Source organism: Petaurus breviceps, unplaced genomic scaffold (assembly GCF_028583685.1).
Source record: "Petaurus breviceps papuanus isolate PSGF00001 unplaced genomic scaffold, PetGlider_PUasm1.0 175, whole genome shotgun sequence".
Taxonomy (NCBI): Eukaryota; Metazoa; Chordata; class Mammalia; order Diprotodontia; family Petauridae; genus Petaurus; species Petaurus breviceps.
The window spans coordinates 68,808,148-68,822,295 of NW_027185764.1; the positions used below are offsets into that span (position 1 = coordinate 68,808,148).

At 36.4% G+C, this 14,148-nt stretch overlaps 1 protein-coding gene across 3 annotated transcripts in view; it reads right to left on the reverse strand.

Moving 5' to 3' along the window:
* Positions 1-14,148, reverse strand: part of SUSD1 (sushi domain containing 1) — a 365,003-nt gene that overhangs the window by 21,659 nt on the left and 329,196 nt on the right. The gene's annotated exons all lie outside the window — the stretch shown is intronic.

Here is a 14,148-nt window from a genome sequence, read left to right on the forward strand (position 1 = left end):
GCTCTCATCAGATCATGTGTAGTAAGAGAACCCAATTGCCCCTCAAATGCAACTTCCTTTTCTTTTGACTCCAAGGCTGGGAAAGGAAACAGCTGTCATTAATTGCCTTATGCCTCTAGGGTTTCATCTCAACTCTTCTGAAAGAGAGCCTAAGACAGGAAAAGCCAGTTCTGAATTTAGGGGTGCTTAGCTGACAGTATCTACCTCTACCTATCTCTTGTTCTGTCTCCTCTTGGCTTTCTGTTCTTTCCCCTGTTCTAATCTAAAGGAAATAGGGGCTGCTAATCTATGTTCCATGTTTAATGTTATCAGGGCCACTGTTTGTTTTGGTTTTTATCTCCCCAGCACTTAATGAAGTATCTGGTACATAAGAGGCATTTAATAAATGCTTGTTTACTTGACTTTAATAAATATGAGTAAAACTGAAGACAGATCCAGCTTCACTGAGAGGCATAGGAAGGTGGGAATTACAAACCTTATGGTGTTGATTTCAGTTAAACTTTAACCAGATCAAAGTGGATTTACAGGAGAGAGTATAAGCAGAAAGAGATTAATAAATTAAAGTGAATCAACCCTTTGATGTGGTAGAAGAATATTTTTGATCTGGCAAGAATTTTATGTGCATTTCTATGTGTACTGTGTAGGCTCTCTATTGGCTCCTTTATCAGTGAATACTTGGTTTCAGTCAGTCAGTAAATGTTTATTAAGTGCTGACTGTACCAGGCTATGTGCTAAATTCTGGAGATACAAAGAAAGGAAAAAGTCTCTTCTCTCAAGGAGCTCACAATCTAATGGGGGAGATTACATGCAAATGACTATGAACAAACAAGCTATATAAAGCAAAAAACCCACAAAGGGAAGGCACACCCTTCCAATTTACAATAGGTGAGGGAGTCAGCAGCAGCAGCAGCATCATAGCTAACATTTATGTCGTACTTACTTCATGCCAGGCACTGTGATAAGCACTTTACAATAACTATCTTCCTTGTTCCTCACCATAACCCTGAGATTATCACTATTTTATAGATGATGAAACTGAGGTAAATGACTTTCCCAGGATCACACAGTTAGTAAAACCTCTAAGGTCGAATCTGAACTTGGGTCTTCCTGACTCCAAGTCTGGAGTGATATCCACTGACCACTTAACTGCCCACACCTCTCACAAATATTTATACTATGCATAGGGACATCCTCACAAATACATACATCAATGCAGATATATGTAAAATATACACATATGCATATGCATCTGGATACAGGTATACTATATTACATGCTGATAGGTATCTAGTCCTTATTACAAGACAGTAGAGGATAAAACACATTTCCCTCTTTGTAGAAAAGAAGGGGATTACAGGTGCAAAATGTTGCATATAGAATGTGGTTACTATGGTGATTGGTTTTAGCTGACAGTTTTTCTTTAATATGGAAGAGTTTATTGCTTGGGGATGGTATGTTTCAGGAAATGAGTACAACTTAAAAAACAAAAGGCATGAATAATTTTTTTAAAGAAAGTAAGGATACTAAAAACTAATGAAATGGGAAAAAATTAAAAATCATATAGTTAGCTAAAGTACTTGGAGATTCATTATTTTTTATCTGTAAGTCATCTATAAGTAAAGGCATAGTCCTTTTGATTACTTCCTATAATACTTCCATCTATAAACAAACACCAGACAATTCAAAGAAAATTTTTACTGTGCACAAAGGAAGAATTAATATTCAAGGCAGTATGAGCATTCATTAGTATTAAAAGCAGAGTTGGCCCTCAAAGTGCTTACTTCAAAATTTACATAAGCCTTTATCAAAAGCTCACTAAGTAGAGAGAAATAAAATAATAATACAGAAATAAATACCTAATGATTTCCTCTCCAAGGTCATATAGTTTCTGGGTTTTTTTTTTCCTTCCAAAAAACAAATAGTTAATATAGTGAAAGGAGGAGGAGTGTTAGATTTGGAGTCAAAGGACTTGATTTTGAATGTCACCTCTGCTGTTTACCGTCTGTGTGATCTCGGGCCAAGTTAGGTCACCTTTCTTAGGATTTAGTTTCTTCACCTGTAAAATGAGGGAGTTGGACTACATGACCTCTAAGGTACTTTTTATTCACACTCTTTTTTAGTCCCCTGAAATCTGGCTATCTCTTCTCTCCAAAGTTGCCAATAGTCTCTTAATTATTCAGTCAAATGGCCTTTAATCAATCCTCACTCTTTGTTTTCTCTACTGTCACATTGACACTGTTGACTACTCACCCTTCTTTACTGATTTATATTCAATAAAGAAATGGAAAGGATTTTGAAATAAAAGCACAGCAATCAAGAAAAAGGAATATTACAGCCAAAATATGGAGCTTTCTAAATAAAAGGAGAAAAAAGAACCCCAGCAAGCAGTCAGAAATAATTCAAGTACTAAGAAGCCACAATTAAGCATCACACCAAGTGGCCACCATTATAAAGGAGTGGAAAATTTGGAATATGATATTTATGAGGGTAAAAGATCTTGACTTAAAACCAGTAGCTTATCCAGAAACATGATGTATGATCATACAGGGATGAGCCTTTAATGAAATAGAAAATTTCCAAGCAATCTTGATTAAAAGATCAGAGCTGTGTAGAAACTTTGAAATTCAAAGACAGGAGTCAAGATGAAAACAAAAGAGGCAAAAATTAGTCATAAATTTTAAAGAGATTAAATTTTAACATGGGAAGATGATACAACAGGTCCCTCGGAACTCTTATCTTCATTAAGGGTCTCAGTAGGAATCTAAATTAAAGACCGAGGGTCTAAGAGTTATTTTCTAAGTGAAGGTAAGGAAAAAATAATATATTTAGTAGGGCAGGGAGAGGGGAAGAATAAAGATGATAAAAGTGTTCTCAAATAATCAGTGTACACAAATAGAAAACTATACAAATGAGGAGGAAGAGGTGGGTAGTATATTTGAACTTCACTTTCATCTGAACTGGTCAAAGGAGGGAAAAATACATATGAACAGCTAGGTACAAAAATACATTCTGACTCAAAAGGGAAATAGGAAGGAAAGAAGATAACAAAGAGGAGGGGAGAAAAGGGAAGGTCCTAGGGAAAACAAATTCTAACTTAAAAGATGAACTGTGTAGAGGGGTTTATAAAAAAGAAAGAAAACATTAAAATCTATGAATGGATTCCAGGTAAGGGAAAAAGAAGGGAAGGGGAACAGAAGCAGAATGCATCAAAACTACAGAACTGTTGTTGAGTACACTTCCTCTCTCTCACTACCTTTTTCTTTATAATCAAGGAGCAGGAAACAAAGAGAAGCTAAACTATAATCAAATTGGCTTATGAAAATATACAATCATGATTGCAGATGTAAATGGAATGTACTCATCCATAAAATGGGAGAGGATAGCAGAATGGATTAGAAAAGAGACTCCAACAACACAGTTTTTAAAACACTTGAAATGAGGATGCACAAAGGGTCAAAGAAGGGACTGGATAAAAACCTATTATGCTTCAATTAAAGTAAAAAAGGCAGGAACAGTAATCGTGATTTCAGGTAAACCAATAGCAAATATGGGCTTAAAAGTTAAATAGGAAAATTATATTATGTTAAAAAGTATCTTAGATATGGAAATAATATCAATACTAAACCTATGTGAACCAAATGACATGGAATCTAAATACTTAAAGGAGAAGTTAACTGAGTTGCAGGGATAGAGAGTAAAATTATAATATTTGAGTACCTCAATTTGTCCCATTCAGAGCTAGATAAATTCAACTAAAAGATAAACAAAAGTTGAGGACCTCCACAGAATTTTAGAGAAGTTAGATTTACTAGCTGGCTGGGGATTGCTGAATGGCAATAGAAAAGAGTATACCTATTTCTCAACTTTGTGTGGCACCTTTACAAAAATAGACCACACTAAGACATAAGATCCTCATAAGCAAATGCAAAAAAAGCAGAATTATTAAACACATCTTTTATAGAACACAATGCACTAAACTTATATTGAATAAAAATTAAAGGAACACTAAAGAAATGATTAGAAATTAACTGGGAACTAAGTAATTTAATCTTAAAGAATGAGGAGGTCAAAGAACAAAGCATAGATTCAACTGATACTTTCATTAAACATAATGACAAAAATGGAACAGATCAATGAATTAGGCATGAAACCCCCACTCCCAAATGAGAAAACCAAGGAATTAAAACCCCACAATTAAACATCACAATCAAAGAAGAGATTTAAAAAATTGACAGCAAAAACCTCATTGAATTAATAAATAAAACTAGGAGCTGATTTCTGAAAAATTAGTAAGCAGATAAAACAGACCATTGGTTAATTTCAGTTTTTTAGAAAAGAAAGAAGAAAATCAAATGATCACTACCAAAATGTAAAAGGTCTATTGACAAACTATGAACAAATAAAAGAAATTATTAGAAATTATTTCACCTAATTTTATGTTAATAAAAATGAAAATCTAAACAAAACAGATAAACATTAACAAAAATATATAAAGTCCCAGGTAACAAGAACTAAAAAGAATTGAAGGACTTAATCTCAGAAAAAAAGAAACTTAACAAGACATAAGTGAGCTTCCAAAGGAGAAAAAGACAAGCAAACCTGGGATTATAATGATTTATGAATGAATTGTATCAAACATTTAAAAGAACAATTAATTCCAATACTACAAAATCTGTTTGAAAAAAATAGGAAAAGGAATTCTACCAAACTCTATGATACAAATATTATCTTTATATCTAAAACCAGGGAGAATCTAAACAGAAAAAGAAAATGACAGACTAATCATATCTCTAATGAATTTTTATGCAAATAACTTTAAATGAAATATTAACAAGGGGACTAAGACATCATATCTGAAATATTACATACTATACTAAGGTTGATTTATATCAGGAATATAGGGCTAGTGCAATATTAATTAGGAAAACTATAAACAATAAGAACGACAACACCTCATATGATTATATAAATAGATGCAGAAAAAGCTTGACAAAATACAATACCCGTTCATTTAAAAAAACACACACTAAAAAGCATAAGAATAAACAGATATTTCCTTAATATGATAAGAAGTATCTAACAAAAACCAAGAGTCAACATTATCTGTTACGGTGATAAACTAGAAGCCTTTCCAAAAACATCAAGGAAAAAATAAGAATGTCCATTATAATTATTACTATTCAATATATTTGCTAGAAATTTTAGCAACAGTGATAAGACAAAAAAAAGAAACAGGGAAAAATCATAAAACCGAGGAAAGAAAATTATTAGTTGTTTTTTTTTTTTTTTGCAGATGATATGATTGGTTGCTTAAAAAAAACTTCTGAGATCACTAAAAACATTTGAAATAGGTACTTCAGTAAAATTGCTGGACATAAAATAAACCTATATAAATCATTATACTATTACTATATATTACCAACACAATCTAGCAGGAAGAGATACAAAGGGAAATTTCATTTAAAATAACTACAAATAAAATAAAATGTTTGGTATTCTATTTGCCAAGGCACAAAAACTATATGAAAATAACTACAAAAATTGTTTATACAAATCATGCATCTAAATAACTGAAGAAATATTAATTACTTATGGATAGATTGAGCCAATATGATAAAAAATGACACAACCCCTTAAATTAATTTACTTATTCAGTGCTATAGCAATCAAATTACTCAATTATTACTTTATAGATATAGAAAAGGTAATAAAATTAATTTGGAGGAATATATTATAAAGAATCTTAAGGGAAAACATGAAGAAAAGGTAGAAAGAAAGAGAGCCTAGGCATGCCAGACATCAAAGTGTATTGCAAAGCAATTATCACCAAAACAATTTGGTACTGGTTAAGAAACACAGAAGTTGATCAGTAGGACAGATTGGATACACAACATACAGAAGCAAATAAGCTCAGTAATTACAGAAATGAAAATTAAAACTACTCTGAGATTCTACTTCATACTCATCAGATCGACAAGGTTAAGAAAAAAGAGATGACAAATGCTGGAGAGATTATGGGAAGACAGCTACATTGATATACTGTTGGTACCTTGAACTAGGGGCTTAATAAATGTAAATACTTCTTACTGTTGGTGAAGCTGTGAACTAGTCCAAGTCACTCTGAAAGCAACTTGAAACCATGTCTAAAAGTTATTAATCTGTGCATACCCTTTGACCCAGTGATACCACCTCTAGGGCTGTGCCCCAAAGAGATCAGGGAAAAAGGAAGGGTTCCATATGTGCAAAAATATTTCTAGCAGCTTTTTTTTTTGCAGGGGCAAAGAATTAGAAACTGAAAGGGTGCCTATCAGCTGGGGAATGGTTCTACAAGTTTTAGACTTTTAAAACCTCTTTATTAACTGATCCCTTGTTACATTTCCAGTCTTCTTCCTCTTTGCTCCCTCTACATATTCTTAGATCCAATGACACTGACCTCCTTGCTAATCTTTGAACATGATACTCTTATCTCCCAAATCAAGAGTTTTTACTGGCTATCCCCCAGGCTTGGAAGTCTCTCCATTTCTGCCTCCTGGTTTCCTTCAATTCTCAGCTAAAGTCCCATTTTCTGCAAGAAACCTTTCCCAGTCCTCCTTAATCTTCGTGCCTTCTCTTTGAGACTACCCCTAATTTATCCTAGAAGGTTTTTTGTATCTAGTTCTTTGCATGTTTTCTCCCCCATTAGACTGTGAGCTCCTTGACAGACTTGTCCCTTTCCTTTCTCTGTATTTCCAGCGCTTAGCACAGAGCTTGGCACAGTCAGCACATATTTATTTAACTGACTGAAACTAAAATAAAAGATCTACTAAAGAACCCACACAGAACACATGGAAATGCACATCAGTTCCTGACTGCACTAAAAATATTCTTCTACCACATGTCAGGGTTCAATTCATTTTAAGTTATTAATCTCTTTATACTTACACTCTCTCCTGTAAATCCACTTTGATCTAAAGATTGACTTAAAGCAACACCAAAAAGTGAGAATAGTTCTTTTATTTTTTCTTTCCTTTGTTTGTGTCCCTAGTGTGTAGGACAGTGCCTGGTACACAGCAGGTATTTAATAAATCCCAATTGACGGACTAATATACTAATTAGAATACTATTATGCTTTAAGAAATGAAGATAGTTTCAGAAACATCTGAGAAGGCTTAAATGAACTGATATAAAGGAAAGCGAGCAGAACCAAGAGAACAATTTATACAGTAACAACAGTATTATAAAGACAAATAATTTTGAAAGACTCAGGAAATTCTGACCACCACAATGACTAGCCATAATTCCAGATGACTCATGATGAAACATGCCACCTGCCTGCCTCCTTTAGAGAGACATGATGGCCTCAGAATGCAAGACAATACATATTTTTCTGGATGTAGTCAATGTGGGAATCTGTTTTGCTTGACTACATATATTTGTAACAGGTTTTCTTTTTCTTTCTTTTTCAGTGCTAAAAAAAATTAGCAGCTCATTATCAAAGATTCAAATGCTACTTACTAATTGTATGATGTCAGGTATGTTGTTTCACAGTTCTGGACCTCACTTTCCCCAATTGCAAAATGGAGAGGTTGGACTATGATCCATGAGAAGCAGCAGAGTACAACAGAAAGAGCACCACTGACTCCAATCAGAGGATCTGTTTTCAAATCTTACCAATCACCTTCTAGCTGTGTGATTCTAAGCAGAGTCACTTAATCTCCCTAAGCCTCATTTTCCTCATCTGTAAAATGAAAGAATTGGATTAGAGGGCCTTTAATGTTCTTCCAGCTCTACATATATGATTCTATGTTCTTAAACTTTCTTTCAACCACTAAGTCCTATGATCCTCATAATGACAGTGATGTTTTTTGTTTTTTTTTAATCTTTCATAGAAAACTTAGTATTGCTATTTCCATGTTTCTGCACCTATCTTAAGTGCATATAGATGTGTGTCTATATATTGCTGGCACAGTAGATAGAACAGTGGGCTGGGAATCAGGAAGATTCATCTTTGTGAGTTCAAATCTGGCCTCAGACACTTACTAGCTAGTTAAGTTATTATCACACAATTACTAGTGTGATCCTGGGAAAGTCCCTTAAACCTACTTGTCTCAGTTCTTCATCTGTAAAATGAGTTGGAGAAGGAAATGGCAAGTCACTTCAGTATCTTTGGCAAGAAAACCCCAAATAGGGTCACCAAGACTTAGATACAACTGAACAATATATGTATGTATATATAAACTATTACATGTATACTCATATAAGTATAATACATACATATAAACAGAGATATGCAAATAAGTTACTTTATATACATATGCTATTTTTAACAGTATATATATTATATATATATATATGTTTACATATTGAATGTTGTGTGTATAGCCTATGGAGCAGAAACAACACAAACTTCATAAGGAAATGGGATTTTTCTTTTATTTAAAACTGTTTTCAGTTCCTTTTCTGAACATAAGAACAGATTTCAGATAAATGTTGTCATGTGGGAAGGCTACATGGGGTTATTAATAAATGGGCTAATATTTGTGAGGAAGGAAAGCCATATAAATAAAAGCACTTTGTTTTATTGTGCTGGAAAAAGGTCCTCAAATTCTATTTCCACTTAGGACTATTGGCATATGTCACAATCTCCTCCCATACAGGACCCAGCTTAAGATACACTTATAAAGGTCAATGATTTGACCAAGCCCATTTTTATGAAGGTTAGCAACCAAAAGGAGTGACAGTTTCTTTAATACAGTCTCTTTCTCCATTTTTTTTTTTTTTGCTTTTTGGAGGGGCAATTGGGGTTAAGTGACTTGCCCAAGGTCACACGGCTAGTTTTTGTGTTAAGTGTCTGAGGCTGAATTTGAACTCAGGTCCTCCTGACTCCAGGGCTAGTGCTCTATTCACTGCGCCACCTAGCCACCCCTCTCCATTTTTCTAAAAGCACTGGTCTTAGAACAGGGAGCATGAAGTGAGGGAAAGTGCACTGTACAATAAGTCAAAAAAATCTGAGTTGAAGCCATGATTGCATGATGCAGTCCTTAGCTTAGAGGTTGTTTCCTACCCAGGAAAGCTGGGAATTTGGCCAACAGCAAAATTATGATACAAAAGTAGATTGACTCCACTCCTATGGAGTCATTTAGCCTGGGGGACCAGATTTGAGCATATACCCCCAACTTTTGCAAGAGCAGGTCTTCCCAGAAACTGGTAGAAAGGGTGGGAGACCTATACTGGCACTCAGTGAAACAACCTGGGGTTTTCCCTTCAGACTGTCTTCCATGTGCTTCATTGGTCTTTGCTACACCTAGTAGATGGAAAGGTCCTTCTGGGCAGGGGCAATCTCTTATGTTTGTCTTTGTTCGTTTCAGTGCCTGGTAGAGAGACTGGCACATAGTAGGCATTTAATAAATGTTTGTTGAATTGAATCAAGTTGACAGACCCACTTTAGCCCTGAAGTCCTCATCCACATTGTATTTACAAACAGGCTAGAAAACAAAACATTATTTAGGATATCAGGGAGGGGACAAGGTCACCTTCATTACTCAGTAAACTAGGTTATTGTTCTGCAGGAAAGGAACAGGAGGCCCTGCTCCCCCTCCCCCCCAACCACACACACACACACACACACACACATACCCCTATCAGGCATCAAGGGGAGAGACAGTGTACAAACTTATAGGCTGACCACTGAGTCAGATTGAGGCACATTAAGCAGAGTCATATGTGAACATATCAACACATTAGTTCTAGGCAGGGAAAGGGAAGACCAGCAGCTGTGTTAAAAATACTAAGCATTAGGAATTCGATTGATTCAGACAGGTGGCTAACTTTCCCCACTGTTCTGCATTTTCCGTTCCTGATCTGGTCCCGATTTGCAGCAAAGGAGCCTACTTCTTGCAACTGGTCTTTCCACTCATGTCAGTCCCTTTCATTTTGGGACCACAGAAGTTAATACTTTGCTTTCTGGTTCACAGTTGCTATCTTCATGCTGCAGACCTGCTTCCTCTGTCTCAAGCACATACTGCCCTCTTCTCCCAACTTCTCCCCCAATCAGCATTTGTCAGTCCTAGCTTAGGTAGGCTGTGGTACCTTTCATCCCACAAGGATCTGTGACAGCTTTTGTCATAGATATTTCCCTACATACCAAAGACAGGTTCTTTGGGCACCAACTCAAAGCTGGAAAGGCACCTTAGTAGGTTGTCTAGTCCAGGTCCCTCCTTTAACAGATGAAGAAATAATAAAAGCCAAGGCTAAAGTTTTGCAAAATGCTTTGCACATGTTATCTCACTTGAGCTCCACATGAACCCTGTGAAATTGGTGTTAAATCATTTTCAATCATGTCCCCATTTGGGGTTTTCTTGACAGAGATCCTAGAGGGGTTTGCCATTTCCTTCTCCAGCTCATTTTACAGATGTGGAAACTGAGGTGAACAGGGTGAAGTGACTTGCCCAGGATCACACAGTTAGTAAGTGTCTATGGCCAGATTTGAACTCAGGAAGATGACTCTTTCTAAGTCCAGGCCTGTTACTCCATTCACCACGCCACCTAGCTGACTTGTGAGATATGTGATATTATTAACCCCATTTTGCCAATGAGCACACTGAGATTAAAAGCGTTAAGCTCAGGGTCACATAACTAGTAATGCCTGAATTGGTCTAGTCTTTCTAATTCTAGGTACAGCTGAAGGTGCCACCTATGCTGGTTGAGACATTATTCACCTGGAAGTTCCTTATACTAAAGAAGTCATAAGTCTAATCCCTATCACTAAGATGGCCAACAAGAAGCAATCTAAACCATGGTATTCTATCCACTAAGCAACCTATCTGAAATTGGGTTTATAAGGGGCAGTATGGCGTAACAGATACAGTGTAGGACCTGGAGTCAGGAAAAACATGGTTCAAATCTGATCTCTTACATTAGCCGCATGACAATTCACATAACCTCTCACAGAAAGGAAGAGCTACAAAGGACTTTTGAAAGTCATCTAACCTAACTCTCCCATTTTTCAGAGGAATAGATTGAGGCCCAGAGAAGCTAAGGCCAAGGTTGCATGGGCTAGTTAGTAGAACCAGCATTTCAAATCAGTTTGTCTGATGCCAAAAGTATTGTTCTTTCCATTACACCACATTATTAGCTCACGTATACTAGCTTGGCTTTAAAGTATAAAGGGAAAGAAATCTTTGTTTTGAGGGCTGACATTTCTGACAAATCTGGCAAATCTTTTCAAAGGAAAAATTGGAGGACTCAAAACGTAGTCTAGGCATATACTAGAGTCCCTCTGACAAACCTGTTGCATTCTATGTAACACCTGGTCCAGGAAGAGTTCAACTACACATTATGGACAAGGGGTGAGGGGCTATGAGGAAGGCAGAAGAAGAAACATACCTTTCCTTCCCCAATGTCATTATCTCATATGTGTATGTATACATCAAAGAGAGGAAGAATAACTTTTTTATGGACTGTGAGTCCTTTGAATCTTCTGCATTTTCTGTGGGGTGAAACAAAGACAGTCTTGTACCTGATCATATAGGATCATACAGGAAAATCATGAAGAACATGTCTGTAGAATAGACCTAGACATGTTAGCAAGCCAACAAACATTTATTAGCCATCCACTATGTTCCAGGAACTGTGCTAAGCTTTAGATGTGAGCTATATTCATTGATTTTCCTAGAGCAAACTATGGGTGGGCAGCTAGGTGGCACAGTGGATACAGCTGTGCCTGGAGTCAGGAAAACTCATCTTCCTGAGTTCCAATCTGGCCTCAGACACTTACTAACTGTGTGACCCTGGGCAAGTCACTGAACCTTGTGTGTCTTAGTTTCCTTATCTGTAAAAACGGGCTGGAGAAGGAAATGGCAAACCACTCCAGTATCTTTGCCAAGAATGAAGTCATGAAATAAGGGGTCATAGTGGATAGAGAGCTGTGTCTGGAGTCAGAAAGACTCATCTTCCTGAGTTCAAATCTGGTCTCAGACACTTACTAGGTGTGTGACCTGGGCAAGTCACTTAACCTTGTTTGCCTCAGTTTCTTCATCTATAAAATGAGTTGGAAAAGGAAATGGAAAACCACTCCAGTATCTTTGCCAAGAGAACCCAAAATGGGGTCACAGAGAGTCAGACACAACTGAAGATGACAGAACAACAAACTTGGAGTGTAAGCCTAAAGAGCTAAAGAGGACTGTTATTTTGAAGAAGCCCTTTGAGATTAACCCTGGACCATTGTGGGCTCTGGGTTTCACAGCCCATCAGACTGTACCACATTCTTTACAGTAACTGTGTTATTTATAATTTATCTTCATGGTTCACATAACTCTAGTTCTATTTTCCTTCCTCAAATATTCATTTATATACTTATCCATTTACACAGTGTGCCTTTCCCCTAGCAGAATGTAAGTTCTTAAAGGTAGGAAATATTTTACCATTTTGTTTTCATATTATCTTTGCCTAGTATACTACCTTGCACACAGCAAGCACTTAATAAATGTGTATTAGCTCAGAATGAATTATCAGGTCTGTGAAAAGCCATCACTGCTCCCTTCCTCTGTCACACATGCATTTTATTCTCTCTAATAAAGTCAACTGGAGGAACTTTTATTGAATACTCACTACATGTAACGCAACATGCTAGATATAGGAGGGTAAAAAGTTCAGTAGGCTACAATATTTCTCAGGGGAAATGGAAGGGAACAGTCATTTATTAAGCATCTAGTGTGTGCCAGATACTGTACTAAGCACTTTATAAATATTATTTATTTGATTCTTTTTTAAAATTTTAATTTGTTTACTATTAATTTACAACATTCAGTTCCACAATCCCTTGAGTTCCAAAATTTCTCCCCCTCTCCCCCATGGCAGCATGCAATCTGATATAGGTTCTATAAATACCTTCGCATTAAACACTAGTCAAGTTGTAAAGAAGAATTATAACCAATGGAGTGAACAACGAGAAAGAAGGAACAAAAGGAAAGAGAGGGAGCAAGTAGTTTGCTTCCATCTGCAGACTCTGTAGTTCTTTCTCTGGGTGTGGAAAGCCTTTTCCATCATGAGTCTTTTGGAGTTGTCTTCTAACCTTGCATTGCTGAGAGGAGCCCAATCTATCAAAGTTAGTCATCACTCATATGATGTGTCTATAATTATGTGCAAAATTCTCCTGGTTCTGCTCTCCTCAGTCAGTACTAGTTCATACAAGTCTCTCCAGGTAATTATGAAGTCTGTCTGCTCCTCATTTCTTATAGCACAATAGTATTCCATTACATTCATATACCACAACTTGTTTAGCCATTCCCCAATGAATGGGCATCCCCTTGATTTCAAATTCTTTGCCACTACAAAAAGAGCTGCTATAAAAATTTTTCTATATGGGACTTTTTCCCACTTCTATGATCTCTTTGGGAAACAGCCCTTATCTTATTTGATTCTTACCACAACCCTGCAAGGTAAATGCTACTATTATCATGCCTATTTTACAGTAGAGGAAACCAAGGCAGACTTGACCAGGGTTGCACAGCTAGTAAATGTCCAGGGCTGAATTTGAACTCAGATCTTTCTGACTCTGGCTCAGGATTCTATCCAATGATCACCTAACTGACCCAGGGGGCTTCCAATATAATCATGTAGTAAGAGATGGACACAAGTACCCAGCATACAGAACAGTGTGAAAGTATAGGATGGGAACAAACAAATGCTCTACCTGGGTTCAAAGGAATCAATTACTTCTGGCTGGTGATCCAGGAAAATTACATGGAGAAGATGGAAACTTAGGTAAACTTTGAAAGATGGGCAGTATTTCCTTAACAGGAGATAGTAGGAGAAGGCATTCCAAGAGCAGATAAGGGTGTGAGCCAAGTCACAAAGGCAAGAAAAGTGAGGACGTTTGAAAAATATCAAGCAAATTATATTGACAAGATTGTAGGGTACAAATAATGTTGTTTTGTTTTGTTTGCCATTGGTTTGGTCCCACCCTTTATTTCTCTTAAATGGACTCTCTTCTAGTCTCGCCTTCCTTTTCTTAGACAAACCTCCCATTAGACTGTGAGCTCCCTGAGACTAAGGAATAGCGTTTGGCTTTCTTGGTATCCCCAGCAAGTAAGCATTTGTTGAATAACTTCTCATAACAATTCTCTACTTAGTAATAGAATCTACTACATCAAATGTGTATGTGTTCAG